Raw genomic sequence first — 22,943 nt, forward strand, 5'->3', positions numbered from 1 at the left:
TAAAGCCCATTTGTATAAGCATAATTCGACGGCCCGATAAACAGGACTCGTATTTTTTGGGACGTTATTTTTTGCGATTAATTTTTTAAATAAAATCAACTAATCTCATTTGAAAATTTGTTAAGAAACAAACTAAACTTAGAAAAAAATCGAAAAATCCCTAAAATCATTTCATCAGCTCTTCTTCTTCTTCTTCACGAGATCTTCTTCTGAGCTCAGCTACGGTAAATCTATTCGTTTCTCTACCTTTTTCCTAATCCACAAAGACTTGAGCTTGAATTCAATATTTCAAAAATTGAAAAATGTGTGCTTTTGGAACTATTGGAGTATAATTCTTACAGCATTTGGGATTTTGCAGTGCAATTGAGATGATCTGAGCTTACTTGCTGCGAGCATGGCAAGTAACCCGCCACCATCTGGTTCACAGGTAGATTTTCAGAGCAATTTATTTATTTTGTATTTGGAAAGGTTATGTTTTAGTTCATCTTAGAAAGATTGGATTTTTTTGTTGAATTTGGGATAGTAATGCAATTGTGTTAATCGTTTGTATATTCCGGTAGCTACTAGAGAGATATTCTGACTTTTGTTAGTGAGTATAATTTGGTATATCATTCTAGCTCGATTATTTAGCTTTGAGGTTTGATTATAGGCAGTTTAGAGTTCATTTTTAAAACAATTTGTGATATGGATCTTTTCGAACGCTTGTTTTCATCGACAGCCACATTGGTCACATCCTGCATCTGAATCAGTGGCTCCTCAGAATTTGCTCCTCCATATCCTATGCAAGTATGTAATTCCAACATATATTGAATGAAGAAGATTATTGTTATATTGTTTCTTCTAGTGAGATATGTAAATCTCATGGTGGTTGCATTATTGGCATATATGTATGCTGCAGTTCCATCCTGCCACACTGGCACAAACATGGACAACAGCTTATGTCTCCACAAAAAATGGGGATGCCTCAAGGTCAAGGTCAACCACCTCAATTTTCCTTAAGGTATTATTACAACAAGGAGACTAAGCAATCAAAATGGACGATACCCGATGAATTGAAGTTTGTTTGGGAAAGAGTTCTTTTATATTGATTTTCCTTGTGTTGGACTAATTTTCAGACTTGTGCCTCCAGTTGGCTTGAGAACAGGCAGAAAAAGCTGCTGCTGAGGCATCACACCCGGAAGTGAATGCTATCTCTGCACCACCTACAGTCAGTGGCGCTTCAGTTGAACAACCACCTGCTACGGACAGCTTGGCAAGCTCCACTACATCAATAGGAGCTGGAGTTGTTTTAAGTCCTGTTCCAGCTGCTCCAGTTGCTTCTGATGTTAAATCTCCTATTATGATGTTCTCTGAACCAAGAGCTCAAACACCTGTTGCAAGTGCAACCGGAGTGTCAATGACAGACACAGTGGCTTCCTCCCCTTCTGATGTTCCAATTAAATTGCCGAGCTCCAGGTTAATGCCAATATATGAAGTTGTTTAATGAACTCAGTCCAGATTGCTTAAAGGCCTTACTGGTTTCTGCTTGAAAATATTTCAGGATCAGCTTGGAAAATCCTTCATTACAAGTGGGGTCAAGTCCACCGGCCGGGGTTTAGTCCCGGATGGAGAAGTAAGACTTGTTTATTAAGGCATTTATTTGCAAACTGTTTCTCATACTCTGTGCTATAATCGTTTCATGGCTATTTTTAGGAGAAGAAAAGAGAAACTGCTGTTGCAGGGAAAATGAATGCAGCACCAGTTGAAGAGAAAACTACGGAGGATGAACCTTTCTTATATGCTACGAAGTACGAAGCAGGTACTTTCTTTTTTAGGGTGTGTAGATACTGACTTTATAATGCTTAGTCAATTATTACTGCCATAAACAATGATTAATGGTAATTGCCTCTTCAGGAGGCAAAAAATGCGTTTAAAACACTATTAGAGTCTGCAAATGTGGAAGCCAATTGGACCTGGGACCAGGTAAATTGAATCTTTTCTCTGTTCATCTATAATTGCTTTGAACTTGTTACATATTGATATCAACGCTGTATCAGGCTATGAGGGTGATAATTAATGACAAAAGATATGGTGCTTTGAAAACACTTGGTGAAAAAAAGCAACCATTCAATGAGGTAAATACATGAATATGTTTATAATATTTTATTCATGTGTTCCTGCTTATTGTAGATATAATTTATTTTGTCTGTTTATCTTTGATATTTGTACTTGCATTGTTTTTTAGTACTTAATGCAAAGGAAAAAGATAGAGGCCGAGGATAGACATCACAGGCAAAGAAAAGCAAAGGAGGATTTGTGAAGATGTTGGAAGTAAGGATCTCTATTTGTTCAATACTTCTGTTCCATATTTCTCCATATGTGTTTGATTTTCACTATACATCTTTTGACAATCTTACACATGTCAGCTTGAAATAATTTCTTTCTCGTCTTCAGAATATAACCCTTGGTTCTTGCTTTGGTTCCTATCACTGTTCCTCACCCATGGACATGTTTCTCATTGAGTATACTGCTGTTCTTGGTTTGCAGTATGCATTATAAGAGACTTATTTAGTGTGTGTTTTTGCCTTAGGAATCTGAAGAACTCACATCATCTACACGTTGGAGGTTGTTAACACTTCCTAATTTTTTATTGCTCAACTTTTATTCCGGAATTTTTTTTCTAACTTCTAAAACAACCAGCAAAGCACTGACAATGTTTGAAGATGATAAACGGTTCAAGGCTGTTGACCTAGAAGTGGATCGTGAGGATCTCTTTAGAAACTATTGGTGGACCTTCAGAAAAGGTATGCAATAGATCATATTGTCCTTTGAGTTTTGGGAAATACTAAGCTTACATAGTTGCATCCTATTATATCTTCAAATTATTGATGTAATACTTTAGAATACACTGTAGCTACCAATGTGAATTATTACTAGTATTAGAGTTCACGATTTCCTTCATGTTAGCATAGTAGTAATAGATTTTAAATTATTTATAGGTCAATCTTATACAGTGACCTGGATATGTATGGTTATCAGGCTAAATCATGTTCAGCTTTATGTGATGTATGAATTCGTTCATTGGTAAGAGTCTAGAACTCTTTTGTGTGAATGAATCATGGATTTCAATTTAAGTATTCCTGTGGGATTATATTTGAGATTACATTTTTTGTATGGATAATACACTTTGAGGATGTAATCCTAATCAGATGTTTGATTTAACCTGCGTGAGGTGAGTTGTGCAGAACACATCATCTACATGTTGCCTGCTTATGAATAAATCAATGGAAAGCTGCATGGTTGAGTTGTATGTGGCATTGTGGTTTTAATCAATTCTAATCACATGTTACATGAGCTGTAATGACAGTTTCATCTGCAGTGGCCTTTGCTTGAGTTCTATATGTATGTGCATGGCTTTGTGTTCCAGGAGAAGGCAAAGGCTAAAGAGGAGAGTCGTCGGAATAGGCTGGAGTTTAGGCAATTACTAGAATCATGTGATTATATCAAGGTATCTTTGCTTCGTTTGTTCATTAACTTTTCACCTTTTCACCCGTCATGCATTCTAACCCATTCAAGTAATTTTTTTTAATGTCAGGTGGATAGCCAGTGGCGGAAGGTTCAAGATCTTCTGGAAGATGATGAACCTACACGCCTAGATAAACTAGACCGGCTTGACATCTTTCAGGTGAGCTATCATTGATGATAAGGCATTGTTCTATTTATAGGGTCCTTATTGTCTATATGATATGCATGATGCATCTGGACCTACAACAATGACTGCATGTTACTGCTACAGGATTATATTCGTGATTTGGAGAAGGAGGAGGAAGAGCAGAAGAAGAGACAAAAGGTACTTCTAGGGATATGCTTTGTTTCAGCCTCTCCTGCTCTGATTGCTTTGATTCTGATTAATTTTTGAAAATCAAGGAACAACTGAAACGAGCTGAGCGTAAGAACCGTGATGCATTTCGTAAGATGTTGGAAGAGCATATTGCTGCTGGCACTATTACTGCAAAAACATTCTGGCCGGATTATTGTCGTAAGGTACATTTATTAGCTTTATATCTAATCGGAGATATTAACATATCTTTGCGATAATATGTTAGTCTTTGGTTTCTGTTTTGGTTTAATGTTTATTTACCATTATGCTTCCATATTCTTGTGTATTATGTTTATCATTTTTTGTTACCATCATCAACACAGGTCAAGGATTCTGAAGCTTATGAAGCAGTTGCATCAAACACTAGTGGTTCCACACCCAAAGATTTGTTCGAGGATCTAACAGAAGAATTGGAGAAAAAGGTACTTAGACCTATTTTTGCTAGGCTGCAAACTAGTTGTGTGGTTAACTAGTTCGTGAACTTAGAAGGACAGACTTCCTGTTTCTCCAACCTGAGCGTCCTCGTGTTTCTTCTCTTGCTATTGTCGATGCTTCAATTCGTGGCTAACAACCATGTATTCTGTTCGTGCTTTTACTTGTGTGCAGTATGATGAAGACAAAACCCAAGTAAAGGATGTTTTGAAGCAGGAAAAGGTGGAATTGTGTGACTTCCATTCCAGTACCTTCCTTCAGTCTACTGTTGTGTTGATAGTTTGAACCTTAATCTATTACTTATTCTCCATTTTAGATCACCGTTGCTTCAACATGGACATTTGTTTAAGTCCTCTTTGGGATATACTTCTGCTTTGTCTTCCATATCTGACATTAATTTGCAGGTATCAGTTTTTTCACTACTCGTTTTCCTTACATAGGTTTCACAATCATTTTTCGCCATTGATAGATAAACTTGTCTGTCTACTTGTTTTTGCTATAGAATGTGAGATCTGAATTCTTAATCACCCTTGTACTAAATTCTGATTGAATTAGCTAATGCCTCCATTCTGTGTTTGTGTATGAATACGTGTCTGCTTGTCGTTCTATTCTCCTCAAGAAGTAAGTTTCGTTAAGTTTCGATTTGATAGTTTTCTCCATGTGAGGCTCTGCCAAATTTGAAATTTCTAATTGTGTCCATGTGAAATTGCAGCTAGTATACGAAGATCTAATTGATCGAGCTAAAGAGAAAGAAGAGAAAGAGGTTAAGAAACGTAAACGTCTAGCCAAAGATTTAACTGATAAATTGAGCAGCATAAAGGTACGTTAGATGTACTTGAGGGTGGAAGAATGTGTTTGATAGTTTAGCTCAATCTCACATTTTCTTTACTTCATCTTAGGAATTAAACGTGCTATCCACGTGGGAGGAATGCAAGCCACTAATCGAGGAAAGCTCAGAGTACCGGTGAACTACTCTTAATTGGTTTCGAAATGCCTGCATCTGATTCGAGGTTTAATAAAATGCATGCTAATTATTTTCTTCAATCCGATTTTGTCATGTGTTTTCTAGGTCCATTGGAGAAGAAGACTTCTGCAGAGAAGTATTTGATGAATATGTCTCTCGTTTACAAGAGAAAGCGAAGGAAAAGGAGCGAAAGCGAGAGGAAGAAAAGGTAATGAAAATCCAACTGGAACATTGTCTGGAATTTCCAATTAATTAATCGAAAACTTTGATGGATTTCCAATACATGTATGTGCTTCTTTGTAGACGAAAAAGGAGAAAGAGCCTGAGGAGAAGAGAAAAGATAAAGAAAGAAAAGACAAAGATAGGGATCGCGAAAGAGAAAAGGAGAAAGATATTTCAAGAAAGGATGAAGAGACTGAAAATGTGGATTCAATGGAAACTCATGGATACAAAGATGACAAAAGGCGTGAAAAGGAAAAGGAGAAGAAACACAGGAAGCGGCACCAGAGCCCAACTGATGATTTGAGTTCTGATAAAGACGAGAAAGAGGAGACAAAGAAGTCCCGCAGGCATGGCAGCGACTGTAGAAAGTCAAGAAAGGTAAACCAATCGCCCCGACCACCTATATCTTTGGACAAGTTACCTGTTCAATAATCTTACATTTTTTTTACTGTATCCATATCCCTCAGCATGCATATTCACCAGAATCCGACAGCGAAAACCGGCATAAAAAAACACAGAAAAGATCACCGTGATGGAGCGAAACGGAGTGGTCATGAGGAGCTGGAAGATGGCGAACTAGGTGAGGATGGGGAGATCCAATAGCATCGCCACATCACTAAAGTTGCGGTATTTTGAACCTCTGACCGTTTTTCTAAGTGATATCGTTTGTTTCTATACCTGAACTTAGTTTTTGTGTTCCTTTTTGTTAGACCATGCAATTTGAGATGAAAATCAACTCCCATATTCTGTATTTCTGCACTTGAAGCATTGAGCATTATGTTTTATCGTCGAGCTAACTTTTTAGGGTCTCCGAATGATGTAGCGTTGGTGACTTTACTACATATTTTTCTAGTCGAGACGGGGATTGAGATTTATACCTTTCGTCTCAGTCTTACAAAGGAAAATCGTGGTCTTACTACGACGATTTTGAGTCGGGGATAGGGAGTTTGTATATTCGAATTAGCGCTTTGTTGGTGAAGATATACCATTTATAGGATTGATTGGACATAGGGATACAATTATGTTTTGTTTTTTGTTTCCTTTTCTTTTATTGATTTTGATGTCGAATTTTCTTCTGTTGTGAAAATGGAAGTATACTGTGGCTGGGGCTGAAGTATGTGTTACTTTATTAAATTTCATTTTGTATTTTGTGTAATATCTTGTATTTCTTCATTTGGATTATTTCTTGGTATTAAATTAATATGGAATGGTTAATTATACCGTTTATTTGCTTACACTTATGTAATTAAAATGCTGTTTTTTATTGAGATATTGGCGTCTAATATCACGAAATTTTTCAAAAGTTTATTTTTTTCCACGAACTTTAAACTCTACACATAATATCACGAACTTAATAGTTACTCCGTATTAAAATTTCTAGCCGTTTGTCCTTCGCTTCATCTTTTGTTTCTTTTATTATGTTTGGTCACAACTTCAAACTTTCATTGATTTGATGGGGACTGCGTATCCATTTCCCATTGATGCTAAAATCTTTTCTTTTTCATGTAGTCCTATTTATAAATTCAACATATCTAATGTCTATAGTTACATGCAATTATTTTTGCACACCAAGTCAAATATCTCTAGATACTAAAAAATTGTACTTGATTTGGAGCTCTTGTGAGACCGCTCCTCTCTGGTTGATAAGATTGACAACTAACGTAAGGATGTGTGTTGCTTTTTTGCTTATGTTTTTCTGTATTCAATCGTTGCACTTCTACTGTAGTGATAGTTTTGGATAAGGTGTTTGTCTTTATTTATTTGTTGATTTTTTGTCAATGTTTTTGTTCTAAATTGCTACTCTTTTGCTCGTCATTCCATGGCTCGAACGTTTGTATTGCATCGAGAAAAAAAAGCTAAAAAGTGTAAAAGCTGATTTTGAAATGATGATACAAACTTTAGATCTTTGGATAAAGTGAATCAGATTTCATAGAAAAAATATTACATGCATGCATGAATAAGATTTTTTTTATCATCCAATAACCTTCTTTTGGCCCTAGTAACTTGGAAGAAAGTTTTGTTGTAATTATGATATCTAAACTTACATTTCAATCAATGGAAATGTTGGTGGAGCCATTTGTTGATTTGCGGAGGATAAATTTATTAAGAAAGTAGTAGTATAAAACAAAATATTTCAAATTGCTAAAAATTATAATATGACAATTTTATGAGTTTATCCATCCTCTGATATTGTTTCATCCGCCATTCATATACAGAGTGAGAGTGAGAAAGAAAAATCTACACACCAACCTCTAATCAAAATGCCAAATTTAATTAATCTTTTTGATGTGACACAAAACGTCCAAACCAAAACAATAACATAAGCAATACAGAACCATCTCATAATAGAAACAACAATAAAAAGATAATACAACAATTGTTGAATCTAAAACCATAATCAAATTAAGAAAACAGAAGCAAACGAGCCACACACTTCAGAACGTTCTACGCCAATCTTCATCATCAAAGAGTAGCAATCTCACCACATATTTAAGCAGAATGGGAAGTTCTTATATCAAACGCAAAACAAGCACTGAACGTCGTTTACCTATACATAAAAGTGGACCAAACATGTATAATTGGATACCTACCAAACATAAAAACAATCTACAAAAATTATAGATATATAAAGATAACATAAGATTAAAGAAACCCTACAAAGACAAACTGGATTCACAAATTGTGGATGCAAATAGTAAAAGTATATAAACCTATAATTGACATGCACATATTTTCATATTAGTTAGAATGTTCTTCCTAAAATTAGATTACTTCTACCAACACGTAAGAGTACTTTTTTTAAATTCAAATACTTATCTTAAATTCCTTTTTTCTCTTTTCATTTTCATACACGTTTTATTCACATAAAGATTATAATAGTGATTCTCTCTAAAGTTGATAAAGATATGTGGATAATATTCAGCCACTATGGTGATTTTTATTATTCGTGTTTCAAGATTTGCGTAGAATCTAGTGAAGTTGAGATTTTACTATTCTTTGAAGTGACAAATGCTTAATAGTTTCGATCCTTTTATTGATTTTGGTGGAACACTTTATTTTAATTGACTAGGTGTCAAATTATTAGCTTTATGAATAATTAAATGCTCTAATATTTGCGGCTTTTATCATTGTTTCACATCGAAAAAATATAATGATAAAAATTATCAACAGTGTAGATACAATTATTCTATCCATTTTGTCCAGAGATTCCCCCCACCCCCAATGGCTCCCACCGGCTCCCATTGTGGAGAGGGAGCCGATGGCCACTCCCTTCCGCCTCCACCCCAAGGTCGATAGATCGGCCCAGCCGATCACCCCCTCCTTTTTCAAAATAAAAATAAAAATTTAAGTCATCTTTTATACAATATATATATTTCATTCCCCGTCAATTCACATTCATACCTCTCCAATCTCAATCTCAATTTTACTTCTCTAATTGTTTTTTTATGTAGAACATTTTTTTTATTGAAAGTTGCTTCTTGTTGTTTTTTTCCCAATATTGTAATACTACGAAGAATTAATTTATTATGTATAGTTTAATTTAAAATATCTAGACATTGATATTAAAAATAAAATAAAATAGTGATGATGTGGAAATGAGATGGACTCTGAAATAGGATTTGAGATGGGCTTGCTGATGTGGCAGAACAAAATGGAGATATGCCGTTAGATCCGGAGATAGTCCACCATTGCTAATGCCCCAAGGTTGTAAAGTAAAACTTCTGTCTTTGGAATTACAAAAAAAAATATTTAAAAAATACAAAAATTTATTCGTTAATTGAGATTAAGATGAAAAACTTTTAACCATTCTCGATGTTACCCTTTTATTTTTGTTTATTTGTATTTGTCCACTGCTTTTCTCTTGTATTGATTGCGGAAGAAATATTTGTTTTTAATTTTGTATTCATACGTTGATTTCTTATTGTTTATATTTTTTTTTGTATTGTTGTCCTGGACGTGCTCGCCATTTTTGAATCGAGTTTTTTTATTTAATCGAAAAAAGAACTTCGAAAACAAAAAGAATTTGGATGGGACGACTCAATAGTGACACAAATTATGATTAAATATATACAATAGAGAGAAAATCTCACATCATGACCTCAAACTAATCCTTAACTGCCTAACTAATAATAACACTAAGAAATAAAAATAAAAACACTAAGCCTCAAATTTTACATAATCACACATCAAAAAGTGGTTAATTAGTTGATTAAAAAACTCAATACCACATATAATGCATGCATGAGAAAGATAAATCCCAAAAAATGAGGAAAAAGAGTAATTAAGGATTAGTTTTGAGCCGTAATTTGTTGTAATTAACGTTAATATTATTGTAGCATCATAGTTGGTGCTATGATTTCTTGTAAACCGGCGAGTCTATGCTGAAGATAAACCGATTCGGATAATAACCGGTTCGAGTCCTGTTGGACCAAGTGGCATTGGTTAGCTAGCGCAGAGAGCCGGTTTTCAAGTTCCCGGTTCTCAAGTCTAAGCCGGTCCGCCTCGTTCACGAGGTCCTCTTGGTGCTTCTTCTTTCGCCAGCGCGACCGCCGGGCCGACTCCCGGTTCGAGATCATCCGCCTCCGCTTCCGCTCCTCGGTGGAGTAAACCGACCGGCTCGTCTCCGAGCTGGAAGCTGGGCAGTTCGTAGGTTGGGAGTCAAGTAGGGATAAGAGTTCACGGATTTCGGAAGGAGAAATTGTTTCTTCGAGAACCGGGAGTTGGTAAAAAACCGGATTTTCGATAGTCGTCATGGTTTTCAATATTATATTTTTTTTTTCGGAGTGTCGAAGTGAGGAAAGAAGGGGAAAAGGGAAGAAGTGAAGAGTAGGAGAGGGGTATTTATAGAGATTCCGGCGTGATAAGTGTGACTAATAGATTTTGAATTTTCAAAAAGTAGATAATTTTTACAATAGAAAAAGGGGAATAATTAAAGGTGAAATCTTTATGAAAAGGGGTTAGGAAAAACGACCAAGATATTGACGGCCTTTTAGTTATAAGGTGACTACGTAGGTGTAAAAAGTTGGATTTACATTGTTGAAGGAATAATACATTGATATGTTGGTAAGTTGAAACACTAATAAAATATTGCTTATTGGATCAATTGATTAAATAATTAGACAACATATATAATTTTATATTATATATATACAGGCTGGTTTTTGTTTTGTTGTAAATATAACATGTCACACATTATAAGTTAGGGCACCGAATACCAATGTACTTAAATGAGAAGTTTATAGACATAACTCTGACGTATTATAATTCATCGAGTATTTGAGTGAGAAAAAAGATGGCTCACATCGAATCTACAAATATCATCACAACATAAATATAAGAAAGTTTATATCATCATGTTACACATACCATTTATTCAACTTACAACTTAAAAATGTTAGTGTTATAGAAGATGCTAGCATTAAAATCAGATTTCGAAATTGTCATGCTAATTTGTATTAAAATGACTAAAATAGCAATTTAGGTTAAAATTAGTTCGATAAGATTGTCGTGTGACATTATTTACATTCATTAGACTGTCGTACCTTACGATAAATCTTAGTTTTTTAGTTCTTATTTAAGATATGATTTTCGTTTGATTATACCTATATATATTTATTTTGTTTATTGTGTGTATTATGTGTGTATGGAGAGAGGTTGGAGGGTCAAAGTCGACTTTATTAAGGTGGGGGCTTTTGTATGAGAGAATTAACTTAATCACTAAGATTCAATTGACAAATGAAATTAACAAATTGTGCAAGTCATGTGGCCTACGACTGCCACAAAACAGCCATGTGGAGGACCACTATTGCCATAGCTTTTGTTTTGGTCACCTCATGTTCTAACAAAATTTGAGAATGCACACTTGTTCCTACAACTTTTAAGTATTTATTCAAATTAACTTTATAATTACTTTTGTTTTATACGGAAACAAACCTTAAAGCCACAAAAACACGAGTTGGTGTGTCAAGAATATCTATGAACCTGTCTACAAGAGAAGATCAACTAAACCGGGACATAAAATGACCTAATCTACCAAAATCAACAAAAGTCAAAGAAAGAAGGCCAAAACTTCATACACAAAGACAAATCAATTTCGTCTAAAAAGGCTACCAAGAACTCAAGAGAAGCACAAGACATGTGGGAGTCACCTTTCAGTCGGGTACAAAATAAAAAGGCATACTCGATCGCTTCCACTTGCCATAGGTTGTCCGTCCAATTTCAAATGTCGTTTATATTATCAATGATCTGATTTGGCGAGAAGGGAAACTCCGACCACAGATTCTCAATATATTATTTAAAGAGAAAACATTGTACAAACTAAGTTGTCGATAATATTGTGGATTAAGATCTTTATACTTATTAGGACATGACTCTACACAAATGAGGGAGGGTTGAATAATAATCATAAGTTAATTTGAGATCACTAGTAATTAGGATTAATTATAGATATAACAAGGATTAATTATAAATATAACAAGGTTTAATTATATCATCATACACTCCACCACAAATAGAATAGTAAAGTAGAATAATTAAGTGAACGACAAAGGCATGTTGATAATAAAACAAAATTTAGAGTAACGAGGCATTTCTTTTTCTTTTTATTTTGATGTGATTATCTAATTTGAAATGGGCCCAAACAAAATTACTCAACTAACCAAAAATGTATGTGTTTGGACTATTATCCTAGATCCCTATTTCTTGTTTTTCCCCTTAATTAATGGTTAAAGTGTGTATTTTGTGGCAGATATATGTTAAACATGAAAGAGCATATTCTTTGTCAGGTTTTCCAGTTATTATATTACAAATAGATTATATATAGATCGGCAGTTAGTTTCTGTTGGTTATCGTTTAACTAAATTTAATTACTAGTATGAATATATATAATATTTTATTAAGACAAAGTGGAGAGTAACATGCATACATTCGATCTATTGTCTTAGTCTAGAATATGGAGGAGTAATTTTTATTACAAAGTTATGTCGGCGGACTAAAGAAAATAAATTCCAAACTATTCATAAAACATAAAGGTACACCATTGAAACTTGAAAGTGAAATTGAGTTTTAAATGCATACCAAAAGAAAATGAAAATTTCTCTTAACATGGAGTTTTTTTTGTTTTGGTGATCTGAAACTTAATTGTGCACTTATTCAATAAAGAAAATGCATAAATGACGATTTTTCACAATGGAGTAACTGAAAATGATTCTCTAAACAATTCATGAACAAGCAAGAAGCATTTTTTGGATCTTGATCTTTGTGTGATCTACAATTATACATCAATAAAGCCATGCTAGTTTTCTTTTTCGATATATGAAGCATAAATTCATCAATATTTTCGTGATTTGCACTCCTATGAGTATCTTGGGTTTGTACCGTTCTTATCAATTTTATGACTATTTCGTGATTGAAAGTGAATGATAGTACTATGTTATTAACCACAAGTCCTATCTACACTCATGACATAATATTCATGGTCTTAGTCTTCAATTTTTCATTCATTTATTTCTCTCATATATTATATACATAATTAATTTAAATTTATATTTAATTAAAAAAATCATCAAAGTGGAAAAATACATATTAAAACTTGAAATTACACATTATTGAACGTGAAAAAGACATAATAAAAATTGAAAACACAAAGTTCTCTACAAGATTAAATTCAATTACACGTAAATGCAGTGGATGTTTTTAAATTAATATTCAAAGTAAATTAATGCACTTATAAAAGTTTTAATATAGTAATATTTTTTTAAAAAAAAAGAGAAGGCAAAAAATATGACCAATAGGAAAAACAAATAAAGAAAATGAAAATAAGTAAAATTGTTAGTATAAAATACTCTTATTACAATAATATACTTCAACTGTCACATTTGAAATGACACATTTTTCCATTTAAGATGTTTCGTTCAAAGTAACACGTATCTAAAATAAAAAAAAACATCATGTACTCTCATTTATTCTCTCTCGTACTATATCATCTCTTCACTTAACACACTAAACAACACTGCAGAAATCTTATGTTGAAATAAATGTTTAGCTTTTGAATTTGACAAATGGAGTATATACCTAAATATTAATAGTGGTAGCCCTTAGCATTTTAATTATCTAAGTGATGGTTGCCCTTAAACGCCCCCACTGCGCGTTCCTTGTGTATCATATCACTATATATCGGTAATTTTATATTTATAAGAGCAAATATATATGTAAAATGGGTGTTATTTCTATTAAAAAATAAGTATGATTATTAGATATATGAGAATACATATATCATATTTAAATTTTAAATATAAAATTTTGATGATAAACATAAGAGTAAAATAAAGAGAAATGGAATAATGAGCGTAACTTTCAAATAATTATTCAAAATATAAATGGAATAATGAGCGTAACTCTTGTGGGACGCACTAAAAAGGAAACAGTGCATGCTCTTGTAGGATGGAGTACTATATTATAATCAAATGTAGTATATAATTAAATTTAATTACAATATTCATTAAATTTTAAAATTAATAATTAAAATTTTAAAATTAAACTTTATTCATAATTAACCCTAAACGTTAGAGAAATTTATTCACTCAATTTTCCTGAATATGATTGAGTCAATTGTAAAAATATAGTACTACTAACTATCAAATTTAGTATATAATTAAATTTAATTACAATATTCATTAAATTTTAAATTATATAATTAAAATCTTAAGATAACACATCAAATGAAATTTGATTCATAATAAACCCTGAAGGTTAGAGCAATTTATCCACTCAATTTACCTGAATATTATTGATTCAATTGTAACAACATAATAACTATAATTAGCTTGATATTATGATAGTATTTACCATGTGAATATTGTTGATTCAATTTAAATGTATTTTTTTATTAAAATATTGAAAACATAACGTATACCTCAAAAAGGGGTAAACATTGCTAGTTGTAACTAAATAACCGATTTTACATTTATTAAAAAATATTAAAAGGGGGAAACATAACCTATTTTGAGCAAGCAAATTATTAAAATATCTATAATTAGCTTGATTTTGCATTTATGATATTATTACCTTCGAATCGTGTCAGGCTATTTCTATAAATTAAGTCTATGAAAATTGTTTATTCATCACTTTTCATATCATATCACAAAATGGAGCATAAATTCATCAATTTTTTCGTGGTTTGCACTCTTCTATTCTCATTGACGTGTGCCTCTCGCCCTCATCCATCTATTGCTAATGTGAGTTTTAGATTTTGATTTAATCTTATAAAAACATGTTAAAATATTCCATGTTAATTAACTAGAACTGATTAATGTATTATTCAAATCTTAGTGTACTTGTGTTCTATAACTAAGACGTACGTATGTCTTCGTATTGACATGCATAACGTAGGTTGTTGACATAGTTATCAGCTATCAATTTAAGATAGTTCTCATGATCCACATTTTGTATACCTCAAAAAGGGGGAAACTAACATATTGTAACAATATAACATCGATAATTATCTTGATTTTGCATTTATGATATTTAATCAACTTTTTTGCATTTGCGCTCTTTTATTTTCATTGACGTGTGCCTCTCGCACTAATCCATCTATTACTGCTAATGTGAGATTTAGACTTTATTTAAATGAATTAAAGGATTGCTATTGTGAGTTTTAGATTTGATTAAATCTTATAAATTGATATCAGAATATTTCATACTCCTAAGTGTGCCATCAAGATTGTTATTAATTATTTGTGTGTGTTTGTGTTTTAATAGGTAGGAGAGATTGAGAATATGGGGGTTGAAGAAGTAAGTTGTGAAGGAGTCTCAAATAAAGAGTGTTTGAAGATGAAGACTTTGGCTGCCCATATTGATTATATCTACACACAACCCCACCCACCACAACCTAAATTTATTTTGAACTAAAGTTGGAGCAATTTATCTATTCAATTAAATAAAATCCAATTACCCAAACATGGATGATTTGATTTTTCATATCTAGTGTCATTTTCATAACACAAGGATTATATGGTAATACTTGAGAATGTTGCTCTGTTTTGAAATAAATGGCAGTTATGATTATAATTTTATGTTAAAAAATCGGTTATTTTGAAATACTGCAATTGTAGTAGTGTCCTAATTATAATCGATTTAATAACTATATTGATTTTCAAAGATTGGGCTTTTAACAATCAAGACCAACTCTCCTCTCATAAAATTTGTCAAACCCACAACTAGAAGCAAATAAATAAGTTCATATCGATTTAATTAAATTTGATGGATTAAATAATGAGTAGTGATAAATTAACAAAAATAGTATATACAAAATTGGATATTTTAGACATTTTACATATAAAATAAAATAATAATATTAATTTATCTAATGTATTACAGAATTATCCTTCTATGATCATTCAGGAAAGATTAAGTTTTTCATAATCAGCATTTAATTTACTACCCCTTCAGTAATCAATTGCATCATTTCTAATCAATTTTGTTGAATCATTGTATTCAATTAAGTAGTGATATACGCATAATTTCTTCTTCCATTGCCAAGATAGAGGATATTTCTTCATTCCATTTTCTCAAAATTTACACTGCCCCTACCAAATAATTTATCTTTTGAATCGATTTCTATTCAATTAGGTAAATAATATATATTAGTTGCATAATTTCTTCTTACATAGTTTAAACTAAATTTAATTTTAATCCTACAAACTAAATTATCTTTCGTATTCAATTATTTTATTATTAAATCGTTTTTACAATTCCAAGTTATAAAAACGATTACATGCATATATAATTAATTTCTTAGTATTATCATCCAACGAATGCATAAAATAATAATATCCATTGACATCCAATTATTTTATTATTAATTCATCTTTAAAATTCTAAGTTATATAAACTACTACATCTGCATATGCTTAATTTCTAAACATTTACAACCAATGGAATATTAGTAATCATTCCCATCCAATTATTTATAATTAGTAGTACTTAATAATTTTTAAAACTTTAAGTTATAAAACGACCGCATGTGTATATATACTTAATTTTTAAACATTATTATCTAATGGGATATTAGTAGTCATTCACATTCAATTATTTTTATTTTTACTAAATAATTCTTGCAATTCTAAGTTATAAAAATAACTGCATGTGTATATATTTAATTTCTAATCATTAGCATCCAATGGAATAATAATTGTCACTTACATCCAATAAATGTTTTTATTACTAGTAATTCTTAAAATTTTAAGTTATAAAAATGACAACATGCGTGCAATTAGTTTTTTAATGTTACCATCCAATTAATAGTTATTTACATCTAATCATTTTTTTTTATTACTAAAATATTTTTAAAATTCCGAGTTATAAAAAAAGTACATGTATATATAATTAATTTTTTAATATTATAATCCAATGAAATAATAATAATAATAATAATAATAATAATAAATAATAATAATCATTCACATTCAATAAATATATTATTATAACTAATTATTAAATTCTAAATTATAAAAATGACTACATGCATATATAATTAATTTCTTACTGTTATCATCCAACGAAATACGAAATAATCATATCCATTCGCATCTAATTTTTAATGATCAATTCATCTTCAAAATTCTAAGTTATAAAAACGACTGCATATGAATATACTTAATTTCTAAACGTTATTTTCCAGTGGAATATTAGTAGTCATTCACATCAAATTATTTTCTTATTAGAGTACTAAATAATTCATATAATTCTAAGTTATAAAAACGACTGTGTGTATATATTCTTAATTTCTAAAAGTTGTCAATCAATGAAGTAATAATATCCACACATCCAATTAATTTCTTATTACTAAATCATCCTTAAAATTCTAAATTATAAAAATGACTATATGCCTATATAATTAATTTATTATTATTATTATTATCATCCATAAAATAATAATTATTATTATTATTCATATCCAATAAAATATTACTAATAATAGTTATTCATATTCAATTTCTTAATGATTTGATGTTATCATCCAAATAAATGTCTTCTCGTATCATCTTGTCTTGTGAACCTTTTCATACCATCTCGTCTTGTGAACCTTTTCGTATCATCTCGTCTTGTGAACCTTTTCGTACCATCTCATCTTGAGAACTTTTTGTATCATTTCGTCTTGTGAGTTGTGTGTATCATCTTCATACAATTTTTTGGAATTGAAATTGATCCTCACAACATTGTTCTACTCATCCATACAAAATATTTCGTGTTCATCATTGAATCCAAATATGTTGTAGTATAAAATATCATTGATGTTAGCCATGGATATTGCTCAAATTTTTGAAGGATTCAAGCACTTTATAAAATATGTTTAAAAATTGTTAAAATAATAGTATTTTTTAATTTTATGATACTTGCTAAATATTAAATTAATTTATTGAAAACATGCGGAAGACAAATTTTGAAATTTAGATTACCTCAATTTAAAATTTCCCTAAAATAATGGAACGCTTAATTTCATACAAACAATGTAATTTGGGACTAATTTGACTTTACAAATATAAAGAAAGGGTAGTATAGTAAAGAAATAATAGTTGATAAAAAAACCGGTTTACATAAAAACCGATTTAAAATTCAAGGGTATTTTGTATATACAATGTTTGTTAATTTATCTTTACTCTTAAATAATAGTGAATCTTTTGAATACTATTCAATTTTCAAGTATGATTAATCTTAAGTTATAAGTCTTGGTCTTCCCTTATAATGAAATTATTCTCTGGCGGACTTACTCAGTCTTGCCAGAAATTAAGTTTGAGCAACCGACTTTATCCAAATTTGGAAAATAAAATTTAATGATGTCATCTCCATTATGAGAGGGTTAACTATATTTTGTTTCCTTTTATAATTATCTTGATGTTGCATTTATGATATTTTCCTGTCGACTATTTCAAACCCCCTACTTTCCCTCTATATATTTTAAGCATGTGAAAATTGATTTTTTCATCACTTCTCGTATAATACCAAAAACAAAAAAAATGGAGTTTAAATTCATCAACTTTTTTGTCATTTGCACTCTCTTATTTTCATTGACGTGTGCCTCTCGCCCTAATCCATCTATTATTGCAAATGTGAGTTTATATTTGATTAAATTTTGTAAAAGGATTGTTGTGAGTCTTAGATTCGATTAAATTCTATAAAAGGATATAAAATTATACCATAATATTTTTGGATATTTTGCTCACCTTTAAGGCAATCTTCAACCATACACCAAGTCTCATTTTTTGTGTAGAAAACTTCCCCAATCATAGTGCAAACCCAAACCTCTATTTGCGTTTTTCTATGGAACAATACTAAATATTGGGCTACTGTAAAATTTTTGTGAGATATACTAAAAAATTGCGTAAATTTTTAATTTTGTGTAAATGATGGAATTAAAATTTCATTTTAGCGTGACATTTATTTAAAAATGGGTTTGAGTTTGGTGCAAATGATTTGAGATTGCCTAAATATACTATTAATATTGTTATCATTAATAAATATGTGTGTGTGTGTGTGTGTTTGTGTTTGTGTTTTAATAGGTAGGAGAGCTTGAGAATTTGGGGGTTGAAGAAGTAAGTAGTGAAGGAGTGTCAAATGAAGAGTTCAAGATGAGGACTTTGGCTATCGATCTTGATTACGATCCCCCCAAAACCGAACCAGGCCATAATAATTAGCCCTAAAAGTTAGGGCAATCTCTCTCTTCAATTTCCCATTACCTAATAATTGTTTTGATTTCTCATGTTTAGTGTCATTTCATAGCTAAGGGATTATACGACAGGTTTATTTTTCATGGTTTTAAAGCAGCATTCACAATATGCTGCTTTCATCTTTGCAATATTCATGGTCCTAGCCTTCAATTTCTTTATTAAGTATAATTCATTTGAATTTATACCTTAATTGAAACACAAAATTCATTTAAGTGGAAAAAATACATATTAAAAGCATGAAATTACACATTATTGAACGTCGAAAATGTGACGCCCCGAGATTTTCGTTGCCTGTCTTTCGAGAAAAATCGGATTTAGTAAATAGATTAACTCGTGTTGTAAAATTATTCTCGACATGTACGACTCGTTAGTCTCTTCGTAAGGTTCGCATAAGTTCAACCTTGAGTGATGATTTAAATAATATAGGGCGTTGCTTGGGAATTTATGTGCAAGAGTTTATGGGGGTCTATAGCACAATTATTTGATGAAGAGAATACCAAGAGTTCCTTGAATTAAAATTTATACCATGGAAGTTACATACATATTACACTTCTATTTGGTAATACATGCTTATAATTTAATTATTTTGGCTCATAATTTGTACTTAACCACATCCATTGGGCTAATAAAGTTGGGCCTATTTGGTTCAAGAATTAATTAGGAGTGGGCTGCCTGATTTGGAATGGATGGCCGAATTGTATAGGGACTGGACTGGTATTTAAATGGCTGGGATGGACTTAAACTTTGGGCCGAAAATTGAACTGCTGGGCTTGGTAATTAAATTATGTGGGCAGTGAATGAATACTATGCTTGGGCTAGAATTAAATATGAAATTGAGTTGGAAGCCAGGTTATTAATGCGCGGTTGTTTATTAAGTTCCAAAGATGGAAAGTATTAAAGTTAGGGACGCGAAAAAAAGCCTTCCGGCGTCGCCCACGGCGCCTCGGGCGGCCTCAAGAAGATTCGAAGAAAAGTAAAAGGGATTTCAACGATCCCTATTTTATTTTCGAGAAGATAGAACTTCTCTTGATTTAGTTAAACTAAGGTCGTGACAGAAAGTACATAATGAAAATTGAAAATACGAAGTTCTCTACAAAATTAAATTCAGTTACACGTAAATGTAGTGGATTTTTAAATATTATTATCCGAATTTAATTGATGCACTTATAAAAGTCTTAATATTCCATCCGTCCCAAAAAAATAAGTTATTTGGGACGGCACAAAAATTAATGCATCATTGATTAAAATAAGAGAGATAAGAAGAAATGTACTTAAAATAGTGTTAGTAGATAATTCACAATGCATTAATTAAAAAAAGTCAATGTGAAAATTAGTAGATGGGGCCAATTAACTTTTAGACAATATCATTTTGATTAATCTTAAATTGTTAGTCTTGATTTTCCCTGTAATAAAATTAATATCGAACGGACTTATTTAATCTCACGATAAATTAATTTTGAACAACCAATTTGATCCAAATTTGAAAAAAAAAATCTAACCCATCTCTGGTTATTATAAGAGGGTTAAATGTATATTTCTATTAAAAAATTGAAAACATGTATACTTCAGAAAGGGGGAAACAGCGTTAATTATAACAATATACTAATGATTAAGTAATATCCATGATTAGCTTGATTTTGCTTTTATGAAATTTACCTTCGAATATTGTCGGAAATTTCAAACCCCCTGTCCCCTCTATAAATCAAGCTTTATGAAAATTGTTTTATTCATCACTTTTATTACTATACCACAAAATGGAGTATAAATGCATCAATTTTTTTGTGATTTGCGTTCTTCTATTTTCATTGACGTGTGCCTCTCGCCCTCATCCATCTATTGCTAATGTGAGATGTTGAAATTAACTAAAACTAATTTAAGAATTATTCAAACATTAGTAACGAATAATGCTTATGCATAATTTGGTATACATTTTTGTATAACGAATAATGTTAAGGCATAATTTGGTCACATTTAATATCGTAAACTGCTAGTGTAGTTTACGATTTTGGCTTAGTTGTTTCCTTTGCGAGTTATTTATTGCTATTTGTGTCTATTCGATCATATTTGTGTGTGTTGTGATTGTTATCTATGGCGTTTTGGGTTCGGTTTACTTTTATTGGTTTTCTATTTGTTGTTATTTGTGGCCATTCGATCATTCTCTGTGATGGGGTACGAACTAAACCCTAATGGCAAGCCCAATAACAGTGACGGCCCATCAGCCCAGAGCCCAAGAAAGAGTATCTGTTCGGCACCAAAGAGTTCGGCACGACCAAAGAGTTCGGACTCAGCCTACAGCTCGGTAAAAGCCGACCAGTCAAGCTCTCCTCTCAGATCGGCAAGAGCTGATCGGTAAAGTCCAGCAGTTCGGTCTCAGCATTCGACCGAACTAGGAGTTAGTGGACTCATGAAAGGCCTCCACGACCTCCGCTATACCCACGATCTATTTAGTGGTACGAAGCAGTTATTGAGCAGTTATTGCTCACCACGATCTTGTTAGTGGGGCTGCAAACCACGACCTTAGTTCAATGTATAAATAGAACTTAGATCAGATAGAAAAGGGTTAAGCTCTCTAGAGATAAAATACCATATAGCAAGTCTGTGTTGTAAGCTGTAATCCCAGATCAAGCAATACAATCTTGCCCTCCCTTCTTTCCCGTGGACGTAGATTTACTTCAGTAAATCGAACCACGTAAATTCTTTGTGTCGTAGTCTTTATTCTCTACCAGCATTTACTAACATCAAAAATTCGCGGATCCATCACTGGCGCCGTCTGTGGGAAACAGAGAACAAAATTTGTGATAAAGCGAATTTTGATCCATTTTTCCACCCAAAAAATGCATACCAGATCGCAGAGTACCCGTATTCCTGCCCGTGAGAACCAGGAGGAAGCCAATCCATCCCATAGGTCGGGAAAACAGCCTAGGGATAAATCCACCACCAGTTCTCATGGCGAAGGAACAAGCCGCTCCAAAAATCGTCCCACTGAGTCTTCCCAGCAGCCCGATTTGAATGAGGCTGTCAAGCAGTTTTTGGCGGCGAAGCAGGAGGAATTCTTAACCTTCCTGCGAAAAGCCAAAAAGCAGCCGGAGACGAAAACGGACGGATTCTCCTTCTCCCTCCGCACAAGAAAGTCACTACCGCACCAGTAGTGTCGCATCTCCCAGGAGAAAGAATCCCCGTCCCCAACATGTTCCAGTTCCTCCTGGTACCGGAATCACAGGAGAACTCAATCTCCTCCATTACGACGAGATATCGGATTCGCCGTGTACGGAGCACTGAAGACTCCGTTCTCGGACGACATCACCCGAACTCCCCTACCACAGAACTACCGAACTCCGTCGATGACTTACGACGGGCTCGGGGACCCTCACGATTTCTTGGGGCGCTATCAATATAACATGGCGAACCAGGGTCTCAACGAGGTCCACATGTGCAAGCTGTTTCCCGAGCTGCTCATCGGGAACGCGAGAAGGTGGTTCGATAGCCTCCCCAGCAGGCAGCATCAGATCTTACCGAGATATCTAATGGATGCCTTCCACAGGAGGTTCTTTCAGAAAGCGGAAGCCCCGAATCACTTCGGCTCAGCTGCTTTCCATTCGTCAAGGTCGCGACGAAAAAATCAGCGACTTTATGACAAGATTCCACAAGGAATGCCTGCAAGTAGACGATCTCAACGATCTGCTTGTCATCTCGGCATTCCAAAATGGAATCCTGCCCGGAGCTCTCTACAGGAAGCTCG

General features: G+C 32.6%; 2 long non-coding RNA genes and 1 pseudogene across 2 annotated transcripts; all 3 read left to right on the top strand.

Annotated features, from left to right (window-relative positions):
* The window catches only part of LOC121753672, a 93,848-nt pseudogene extending 87,151 nt beyond the window's left edge, over window positions 1-6,697 (top strand).
* Window positions 111-764, top strand: LOC121753681. Its single transcript, XR_006040472.1, has 3 exons — window positions 111-224; window positions 359-427; window positions 719-764. It is a non-coding gene; the product is annotated as an uncharacterized LOC121753681 (long non-coding RNA).
* LOC121753682 lies at window positions 2,061-2,593 on the top strand. Its single transcript, XR_006040473.1, has 3 exons — window positions 2,061-2,114; window positions 2,225-2,310; window positions 2,570-2,593. It is a non-coding gene; the product is annotated as an uncharacterized LOC121753682 (long non-coding RNA).
* Window positions 6,698-22,943: the final 16,246 nt, after the last annotated feature.

This window comes from Salvia splendens, chromosome 11 (genome assembly GCF_004379255.2).
Source record: "Salvia splendens isolate huo1 chromosome 11, SspV2, whole genome shotgun sequence".
In the NCBI taxonomy this organism is placed as follows: Eukaryota; Viridiplantae; Streptophyta; class Magnoliopsida; order Lamiales; family Lamiaceae; genus Salvia; species Salvia splendens.